This window comes from Nilaparvata lugens, chromosome 3, assembly GCF_014356525.2.
Source record: "Nilaparvata lugens isolate BPH chromosome 3, ASM1435652v1, whole genome shotgun sequence".
NCBI classification, from domain to species: Eukaryota; Metazoa; Arthropoda; class Insecta; order Hemiptera; family Delphacidae; genus Nilaparvata; species Nilaparvata lugens.
The window spans coordinates 40,685,952-40,697,669 of NC_052506.1; the positions used below are offsets into that span (position 1 = coordinate 40,685,952).

The 11,718-nt window shown below is 31.5% G+C and overlaps 1 long non-coding RNA gene across 1 annotated transcript; it reads left to right on the forward strand.

The window, feature by feature from the left end:
- The first annotated feature begins 4,968 nt into the window (after window positions 1-4,968).
- LOC120350431 lies at window positions 4,969-7,827 on the forward strand. Its single transcript, XR_005570765.1, has 2 exons — window positions 4,969-6,298; window positions 7,726-7,827. It is a non-coding gene; the product is annotated as an uncharacterized LOC120350431 (long non-coding RNA).
- The last annotated feature ends 3,891 nt before the right edge of the window (window positions 7,828-11,718 follow it).

Genomic DNA, 11,718 nt, shown 5'->3' on the forward strand with positions numbered 1-11,718 from the left:
AGCGTAGATTGGGGCCCCTTTAAAGTTATAACTCACGTGAAATTCCTTGGCGGTCGTGGTTTTCTTCTTTAGATCAAAATCGTTGGATCGGCGGTGGTCCAAGCTTCGGTCTCAGCACGTGGGGAATTTTAATTTAATATTTCCTTTACCAAATTAATTAAGGGATGATTCAACTTTAAACTTTTAATTTATCGATTGATGAAAATAGATTTACAAATAACAAATAGATTAGCCTAAAATATTGGCTCACAAATAGAACATATAAAATCGAACGAAAATCTTACAAATATGTCTTGGTAACTTTAACGAGGTCTGAATGGTGAGGATTTCAAAAGGGAAGTGCAACGTCTTCTTCTAAGCTTCTTGGCTAGAATCTTTCTATGAGAATCTCGGTGTAATAAATTTGCATGAAAATTTGCCATTGGTAGAACGATTGTGACGTAGACGTGACGTCAGTGGCAAGCAGTAGAATATAATTCCTTTAATTACAATAATAACTCAATTTGTATAATTCTTACAACTGCTTAATCTCCTAGACATAGTTCCTCTTATACAATGTACATGTGCTAGCGTATATGATAAGGCAGGTTTGTTGTCTGATAGTAGATTAACATATGTTGTTTTCAAACGATCACCTTTTTGGTGCTATTTCTATGCACTATGATTGGCTTAGACTTGCCAAGGAGGTTTAATCACCATGTGGTTCAGTTGAAATAATAATTAATAAATTAATATTCTTATACAATTTTTATTATGTCTGAGACTGTTATAAATAATTAATTTCTGCTGTTTTTATCAATAATATAATGTTCATGCTACGACCTAGTTAGTTACAATAATACTTGACATTATAATATAATTTTTTAAGTAATAAATAATTTCAACAATAATACATACATTTTATTTTTTATTCGAAATTCTTGGTCCTTTATTGATAGTTTTTACTTTTTTAGACATAAAATTATAGCTTGCATGAATCTGGCATGACATTTTAAAATTCGCTGAATCAGTCAGCTGTGTTTGAGCTGCTTTAAAACATCTGATCGGTAGTAAACAAAGTGTAACCTCAAAATTCAATGAGCAATTCATAAATGGTTCGTACTTTATTTGCAGAATAATTATAATTTTATTAAATAATTTTTCTAGAAAATATGCAGTACAGAACGGTACTCTTATCTAATGTACAGTTACTGATAAGTAAGCTTTATCGCTCGGTCGCTAACCATTCCTTTAGCAAATTCTTTCATTTTAAAAGGTAATCACAATTTTCCTCTCTTCTCATGAGGTCTATTTAAAAAATTCATCACAATATATATATATATATATATATTATATATATATATATTATATATATATATATATATTATATATATATATATATATATATATATATAATATATATATATATATATATATATATAATATATATATATATATATATATATATATATATATATATATATATAGCACATTACGAAAAGCACTTTAAAGTTTTATAATATAAATTGGAACAGCAATTTGGTATTTGAGTGGGTTAGGAAAGGTGTAGATTATGAATTGATAGAAAGAGGAGATTTAAAATTAGAAATCCGAAATGAAGTAGAATAAAATTAGAAAATTTTTATTTCAATTTTAATTTTTTTTTTTATTGAAAATTTATTATATATTTGATAGCTGTGAAATTTCTTATATATGATGAAATATATTTCAATTTAATTGGACAGTTGGTGTAGAGTTGATAGTTATGGTATTGCTGTCTGTTAAGACCAGGACTGGAAGCAGCTCCAAGCACCCAAATAAAAGCCTATTCTATTGTCTTTACATCTATGGAGGGGGCTGTGCGAGGGAGAGTGGCAAGGACTTTGACTTTGAAGCATTGGTCAAAGATCTTGTTGTGCTCAGAGCCATGGGTGAGGATGGGTAGGGAAGTATTAATTTTTATTTTTATTGAAAAGAACAGAATATATATATACTAGCTGGCCCGGCGAACTTCGTACCGCCAAACAGTTAATGCATCTCATGACAAACTTTTTAGCTGGATGCACACCTGAGGAGGCGCGATGCGGCATTTTGCATCCAGGTGTTTCTTGCTTATTGATTTGAATGGAAGAACACACACTCACTGATTCGGACATGGCATGTAACAGTGTGATAAGGCAATCTCCATAAGATCAACACTTTGTATCACCAAGCCGCGCCTCCTCAGGTGTTCTTAGTCTTTGCTTAATCTGATGCACTATATTTTTATGAAAATTATCCATCAATCAGTATTTTATATCTCAATATGGACTTCCTATGTGCTAGTTGTACAGCAGTTTGCATTTTCAGATATAGTTGAATGCACCTTGCTGGGGAATTGAATGGTATTTTATCTCCTTGCTGCTGATTTTCCCGTGCATATTCTAAATTTACAGCATTCCGAGTTCTACGACCCATGTTTGGACATCGTTCGCACGGCGGCATTATATCATTTCATTTATTCATAGACAATAGATTCAATGCAGATAAAAACAACAGGCATTCGCCCAAAACTGCTTTTCACCTTAATTTGAAATACACGGTCTAGAAGGTTATGTAAATAATAACTTAATTCACACACTATTTCGAGTCCAAAAAATGTATGTACTACAATATTTTTGGATTTATCAGATCAATTAATTCCAAAATATGAATACAAACCAAAATCTCCCTTCACAATCACAAAAAATACTAAAAATTTCACTTAAATCCACAAATTATACTCATGTTAAAATTATTTTCAGAATTGAAATTTTGTGAATCAGTGGAAAGAAAGAAAATGGAAAAACAGATCTACCGGCAGCTGTTGGATGACGCGATGATTATAACAGCTGATTTTTATTTCTGTGTCAGGCCAGCTCACAAATCTTCTCCCATGGACTACATGTAAACTTTGAAGGACCGTAGGAAAGAGTCCTGAAGTCGGATTATAAATTCGATTGACCAAAAACTATCCTTGATGCGGATTTTATATCATGTTAAAATTTCAACTCAATCGGTGCAGTACTTTTGGAGTTTTTGAAGCGTACACAAACCAACATAACATTTATATATATATATATATATATATATATATATATATATATATATATAAATAAAAACAGGATACACATGACACGGATAGATTAAAAACACTTAAAAACTTACGTTTGAACGAGAATTTTCGGGGAGCTGGGCCCCCTTTGTCAATCAACCAGGAAGTGAAGTCTTTACTTACGAACTGAAGACTTCACTTCCTGGTTGATTGACAAAGGGGGCCCAGCTCCCCGAAAATTTTCGTTTAAATGTAAGTTTTTAATCTATCCGTGTCGTGTGTATCCTGTTTATATTTATATTATAAAACTTATTATAAAGTGTTTTCTGTTAAGTGCAATATTTTAACGATCCATTTTCATAATAATAAAAATTTTGTCCAATTTTCTAAAACAAATTCATTTAAACTCTTCTATCTGCCAATACTATCGTAGCAGATAAGGCAGCTCTAGCCAAGCTCCAACACATAATAGTTGAAAAACAACTCCTTCGCCCTTCCCCGTTCCTTACTGGCAGTGATACCAAATGTACAGGAAAATACAAGTGATGAACCGATAGTGATTGAAAAAGACAGTGCGGTTACAAAGTTGGCAGTGAACGGTGCGATCCCAAAAGTTGCCATGTCAAGTTGTGTCGTCTCGTGCGTAAGGAAATTATTATTAACAGCGGTGAGTTAAATATCACATTTTATCACTATCATTCTGCCAGTTCTAACTATATTCATCCACCTCCTAATATATTGTTCCATTCAAAATCATCCCAAAGAATATAAAATTTCCTATTTAAATTTTCTCATATTTTTTGAATAAATTTAGTTCCGACCATCAAACCCTCTTCTCTTAAAAAAAAGGTTTGCAAATTATTAATTTAGACAAAAATAAAAAAAATCCGTTGCACATGTTTCCTAAAACAGGAACATAATTTCAAAACCCTTACAACATGGCTCACGAACAGTGACCAAAAATTAAAATCATTACTATATATATATATATATATATATATATATATATATATATATATATACAGGAATTGCTCGCTTGATATAATAGGAAACCAGAACTTTTGAATTATTTGTGTGATGAAGGAGATCCAATTATTTATGAAGGAAATCGTATTCATTAATTCTGATATAAAGAATCAGTAGTTTGAACTTTAAAGTTGAATATCCAATCAATTTAAGCAAGCAATTTCTGTATATATTTTCATATTTGGTTACTCATATTTATTTATGGTTATCTATGTCCAACGGATCTCGAGAACAGCTCTATCGATTTTCACGAAATTTGGAACATAGTAGGTCTATGATATGAAAATTCGATAGCACTAGGTCTCATCCCTGGGAAAACTCGCTGAACGACATAAAAAGGAAAATTCATCCTTGGAAAAGCAGCTGAGACGTTCGTCGTCTGTGGATAATAAAAACGTGAGTTAGCAAGTGCATCTGGAAAATCAAAATATCTAATCCCCGAAATTCATAAGCTGACGTATAGCCAGCTGTAGAATATAAACACGATCATTTTAAGAATTGTGTTCTGTTTATCAATAAATGAAAATAACGAGCGAAGCTCGGTGCCCCAATATTCTATAAAAAAAGATGTTTCAAACACAGTGAAAGAATTTTAATAATCTGTAATCAACCCACACAGCACAAAAAGTTTAAAAAACGTTTAATAAATGTTTAAAATGTATAAATCCGATAAACGTTATGAAAACAACGTTATGAAAACAACGTTTAATAAACGTTAGAAAAGTTTACCAAAATAAACGTTTACTCTATAAACGTTTAATAAACGTCTAGAAGGTATAATGCTGATAAACGTTATGAAAACAACGTTTAATAAACGTTAGAAAAGTTTACCAAAATAAACGTTTACTCTATAAACGTTTAATAAACGTCTAGAAGGTATAATGCTGATAAACGTTATGAAAACAACGTTTGATAAACGTTAGAAATGTTTACTAAAATAAACGTTAGAAAGGTTGGTACAGTATGGAATTTTTACAGTACCTACCCAGTCAACAAACTAAGTGAAAATGTTAAAAGTGAAAATCGAACATTTTTTTCAGAAGGTGTCTCCTCCCCCCCTCACCGGTGTAACTTAATCCCTAATAATGTCTCAATTTAGGCTTTCTGACCAACAATTCTTAAGTGGAATTGAATTTTAACCCCTTTCTATCTTCTTCAAAAATCGTCTCCAACACACTATCAAGATAAAAATAATGTTTTGCACCAATTAAGACTGAAATTTTTTTTGAGTTTTCCAAAAATGTCTCACTTCAGGCTTTTTGTTGATCAATTCGGGTGCAGAATTGCAATTCAAACACTTTTGGTCTTTTGCGAAAATCGTCTACAACGCACTGTTAACGATATAATTGACTGTTAGCGATAATCCAGAGGGACTTAGAATAAATTTGCCAGATGTTTAAGTTTCCCAAAAAAGTCAAAAAATTGTATTTCTGATCAATAACTCGGATGCAGAATTGAATTTCAAACACTTTTTGTCTCTTGTGAAAATCGTCTACAACGCACTGTTGATGATATAATAGACCTTTTGCGCTAATTTTAATATAGATAGGGACTTTGAAATAAATTTGACTGATTTTCAAGTTTCCCAAAAATGTTCAAAAAACAGTCTTTCATGACTAATTCGGCTGTAGAAGTGAATTTCCAGCATTTTTTCTGTATGCAAAAATCCCGTCAAACGTGCCGTTGACGGGCTACTGACGTTTAAAATTTTGAAATTATGCTAATTGATGATGGAAAATTCTGAAAAAAATCATGTACGTTTCTGTTTATATTATCAACATTGTCCTAAAATCTCAAATGATTCTATCCAAAATTGAATAAGTTATATCATTTTTTCCAATTGGATTTTTGTTTATGCTCGAAATCATGCCATTTATAAAATAACACACCAAGACTTTGAAATCATTTTCAGGTTTTCAATTCGAAATATGATAATCACTTTTATTATATTGATTCCAACAATTTAAAGTGTCAATCAACAAGCCACTCATGTGGCTTCACTTAAATTATGCTTAATATTATGTAAATTATTCTAAAAACACGGAATCTATGAATTATTCTGCAATATTCAAATATCGCGCAAAATTGTATTCAAGCATGCGCAATGAAACAACTCAACTCGAAGAAAATAACCTCCATTTTATAGCTGTGTTTTATAGATGTGTTGTGTTCAGTTCATCTTGTAATTTTTGTGATCTCTATCCGTTGAATGATTGAAAGGTAAGCTACACATTTACAAATTATTTATTATATTATGTATAAGATATAGGCCTACTTGATTTTTACTCATATAGCCTACACTTCAGATTGTTACCTTTATAGTTTTCTGTGAATGTGTTAGGATTAACCTATGCTGAAAACGTTTCATCGTGGTATAGTCTATTATTTATTTGTAAAGTTCAAAAAATAAACCATAATATATTAGGTACCATATTTCATATCATCTTATTTAATATATTGAAAACATGAAGAACTTAATATATAACCTATAAACTTGAGTGTTGATAGGAAAAAATGACATTGGGTAATACGGCGAGGCAGAACATCCAAAATGATCTCTCTGCCAATGAAAGCCATCTAGGAATAAATAAATAAAGTTAATAAGCCTATATTTCAATCTCAAAAATAGACTACCTATGCTTTTATTACTAGTCATCAACTACAAACTTTCAAGCTAAACTTTACTAAACCAGCCTAACTTGGGCTAAGTTACCAAAAACCTGCCTAGTTGGTTGTTGGTTGCTTCAAATTGTTTGTTTTTAAAGTGGGCACATATGATACTGTATTCTTATTCAATTTCTGACAAGAAAATTCTGAAATTATAACGCAGTACACACTTTTATTGCTCATTAAAAAAGAATAACTAAAACCCATCTTGAGGTACTTACATCACTGAGTTTAGTAATTCAAAGATCTGTTAATTCTTGATTTATAGACTAGGTTAGGTAGCTATTGTTAAAAAATAATAAGAATAATTCCATTTTTTATCATTTAAAAATGAATTTATTCTTAGCTGCGTTTACACCAAAGTTATTAACAAAATGTTGAACACTTAATCCTTACAGATTCTATTAGATTGAACATAACTTATCATACACATGATGAACATGTGTTTGTCAAGTTTCATTCAATCTAATAGAATCTATAAGGATTGAGTTATTAACATTTTGTTAATAACTTTGGTGTAATCCCAGCTTAAGTAATTAAAAAATCTTCAAAAAATTATTTGCTATCAGATGTTTCTGTATCAAATCTTTATGGATGTCAAGTTATCAACATTATTTGGTTTAAACCTCGTGCTTAGGTAGTTTAAACTTTCCTAGAGTTTAAACTCAAGACAGTTCAAACTGATACTGTGAAAACAAAAATTTTGTTTAAACTAAAAAAAAGGTTTGAACTTTAGCTTAAACTTATACTGTGCAAACGGGCCTTAGAAGTATATTATCAGTGTCATTTGAAATTGATTTATTTTTCTTCACTAGAATCTCCAATGAAGTGACTTGTTCCCACAATCTTCCCCAAATTTTTTTACACAGATCAAGTTCTACACTAAATTTTTATTCTGGAAAAATATATGAAAATTACATGGCAGTTTTCAATTCTAAAATTATTGTTTTTCACAGTGGATTATGAATTTTTGTTTTCAGGTGCAGTGTGGAACATCAAGTCTACTTCCAGTGCCCCAAATGAAGAAATCCAGATAATAATCCGAAATTGGTTTTGATTCTCCAAAGACCGTGATGGAGGTCGAGAAAAACTGAGAAATGATCCAGCACCTAATCACATGTAACTAGGCCAAGTGCCAATAAGTAAATTTTTAGAGAATCTCAAACATCCATAATCTTTTTTGTAATGATTTTACAATATACAGACTTTTCATGCATTTAATATTTGCTTCCTTCATTTCACACTACAGAGAGACTGTATAATAACACTGTGGCCATTTGTTCTCTCAGCATTTTGATTGTTGGCTAACTTTTTCAAATCCACCATACTTTTGCCATAATTTAGCCTTCTCAAACAAATGGCCACATTGTGATTATAGTATCTTTATTCTATACTACATAAGCCTCTCTGTTACATTTAGTTCATGTTCTATACAGCTAGTACAAAACCAATTTTTACTTTCCTTGCCCTATTACCATAGGTAAGGGAAGTATTGCTTTCCAAAAAAGTTAAGGTACCCCAATTTATGAATTTCTATACGTTTCAAGGTTCCCTGAGTCCAAAAAAGTGGTTTTGGGTATTGGTCTGTGTGTATGAGTGTCTGTGTTCACGATATCTCATCTCCCAATTAACGGAATGACTTGAAGTTTGGAACTTAAGGTCTTTACAAAATAATGATCCGACACGAACTATTTCTATCAAATGTAATTCAAGATGGCGACTAAAATGGCGAAAATGTTGTCAAAAACAGGGTTTTTGCGATTTTATCGTAAACGTCTCCAACAATTTTAATTAAATTTATATCTAAAATAGACATTGTTAAGCTATATCAACTGCCACAAGTCCCGTATCTGTGAAAATTTCAGGAGTTCCGTCTCATCTATGCAACGTTTGATTTCAGATTCTCAATTATCAGGCTTCAGATACAATTATTTGAACAAAAATTTTCAAGTGGAAAAGATTGAGCATAAGAATCTACAATTAATGTTCAGTAACATTTTCACATAACATTGAAAATAAGCTCGAAATTCGAGAAAATTTGATTATTCAATTGTTGATTCTATATTTATCATTCACTATGAAGAGATAGCAGACATCTTATTTTGTGTCTCCAGCGTCATTGTCCTGTCGCCCAGCTGGCTCAGATCTTTGAACAGTAGACTTGAGATGCGCGTGAACACTACCGTCTGGTGATCATTTTTCATAACGGCAAGGAAAGTTGTGTGAGTGCGCCACTCCAGATTTTTTGAAATGTCAATACTGTATCTATTGCAATTTTTATTGGTATTCCAGTCAACATTTTTGTTTGAATGTATACATAACTTTTGTATATTCAGTTCTTAAAATTAAAAAGTGGTTAGATGTAGTGTAATAAGCAGTTTATAAAAGTGTTTTGCTGTAACATGGTAATAACAAAATATTGATTTTGTATTTCATCATTCAATAAAATATATAATAGTTTTAAGTTCTGTTTCTAAAGCTGCGTTTACAGCAAAGCTATTAACAAAATGTTAATAACTTAATCCTTAAAGATTCTATTAGATTGAACATAACTTATATACACATGATGAACATATGTGTTTGTCAAGTTTCGTTCAATCTAATAGAATCTATATGGATTAAGCTATTAACATTTTGTTAATAACTTTGGTGTAAACGCGGCTTTACTGACATAAAATGTTTTTGAGCTTTTAGCTACACAATGGCAGAGTATATTAAATTACCATGGTAATTTGGTTGTAACCATCTCAGTTTTTTAAACAACTTTCATCATAATAATTTTTGTGGATCAAAAGTAATATGGTTTTTATTGCGTGTTTTAAATGTCACCTTACCAATGTACCGCATTGCACGGTAATATTTCTGTTAGACTACATAAAATCATATGTAAATAAATGGAAATATGATTTCGTATTTTCATCTCTTTCCAAATGATTTTAGAAATATTACCATGTAATTGATAAGGTACCGGTTAACGTCTATTTATAGTTGAAAATAATGGTTGTCACGTGCTTTCAACGTCTGTTGATAGTTGAAAATAATGCTTACTACGATGTTTTTTCAACAATTATTCAACGTCGAAAATAATGTGGAAACGGCGGACATTTTTTCGTGTTTTCAACGTTGAATTTCAATGTCTTTTCAACGTTAAGGTATTACGTGTTTCTAACGTTATTTCAACGTTTCTGTGCTACCTGGGAAAGAATCGAATGCTTAACTAATGGTTGATTATAATGTTTATCAAAACGTTGATATAATGTTTATCAAAACGTTGATATAATGTTTATCAAAACGTTGATATAATGTTTATCAAAACGTTGATATAATGTTTATCAAAACGTTGATATAATGTTTATCAAAACGTTGATATAAGGTTTATTGAAAGTTGACTATAATGTTTATCAAAACGTTGATATAACGTTTATCGAAATGTTGAATACAACGTTTAAATAAATGTTTATTAAACGTAAAGGTCAGTACCAAACTAAAGGTTGAATAAACGTTTAGAAAACGTTATAGCCAACAACATACAACGTTGTCTAAACGTTTCAAATGTTTAAGAGGTAACGTTTATTAAACGTTTTATAAACATCAGTGTGCTGTGTGGGAAATAGATAACTCCTGTTTTAGCGTTTGATGAATTGTAGGAAGAGTTAGAAATTAATGCTGTTATACATTTATTTACAGCGGTTCATGTGTGACCTCAAACCAACTCCATGTACCACCTTTTTGGTTCCGCAACTTTATGTAACTCCGCTTCAAGACACCCGTTCAGATGACAGGTCTAGGGACGTAAGATGACGTCGCCGTCAAGCCAAATTCAACCGTTAAAGGTTCACCGCCAAAAACAAGGTACCGTAACCTCGACGATAAAGCGACGTACAGACTAACGAAAGTGCCGTGTAGTGAAACAAAAAGCTCATTCAAGAATGTCAATCAAAAGTGGGGATTCGAATTTTATGAAGTGGGTTATATATGAATTATAAGGGTACTGAGATTTTTATTTTTCTTTCTATTTTTATTACAAGTAGCCCTATACAGAAAAGAGTTGAAAAAAGTACATCTTTTACTCAAAAAATAGTTCCAACTACACTATTCTACTATTATCTACTCATCAAATATTATCAAATTATTTAATTTGTGCTCTCCTGAGGAATTGTAGAAAGTGAATTTTATGATTGAATGCATTCATTTTGAATCAATTGAACTATTCATTTGAACCAATCATAAGATCAAACAATATTCAATTCGAGAAAGTATGATCAGCTAATCCAAGATTGTTGATCCCGGTTTGTACATGCCATCATGATCTAAATGGATCACCATTCAACTACAGTGTGTTACTTTATCTGATCATGAACTGTTTCTCTATCAATTTTCGTAATTTAATTTCACGAAATTTTTGTAATGAAATTGGTGGATTACTAAAATATTGAACTTTATACATGTCATAATTTATCCCTGGTTCTCTGCAGCCTTCATTTGAGAGAGCCACATCAGAACAAAAGCTTTGTACTGGAAAATTACACTTACAAAAGGTCATTATTAAAAGTATAGCGAAAAATAATTGCATTAAACACTAATTTATGACATGATCAGAATGTGACGTATGAACTGGACATGTTGGTAAAAGCTTAAACGGGATCAAAGCTAACGCGCATCATCACTATCAAGCCTTTCCAAACATATTCGGAAGGATTTCGTTTCGGCGACAATTTCAAATTTCAAAAGCTGAAGCAATTAGATCGACGTAATCAACACATGTGTTTTGGCTGTGGAGGGGGTTTGGGGGACGAAAGAGTGTCAGCAGAGTAATTTTTGTAAATTTAATTATTATTTTCATAATGAAAGCCAACGATAGTAGCAAAGCGAACAAGATTAACTGTGTATAAGCCGGAGCCGTTTTTCCCGCGCTTTAGCCACTAACCCGTCACCCTTCCCCACCCTGACATATGAGCCGCGACCCCTAAGCG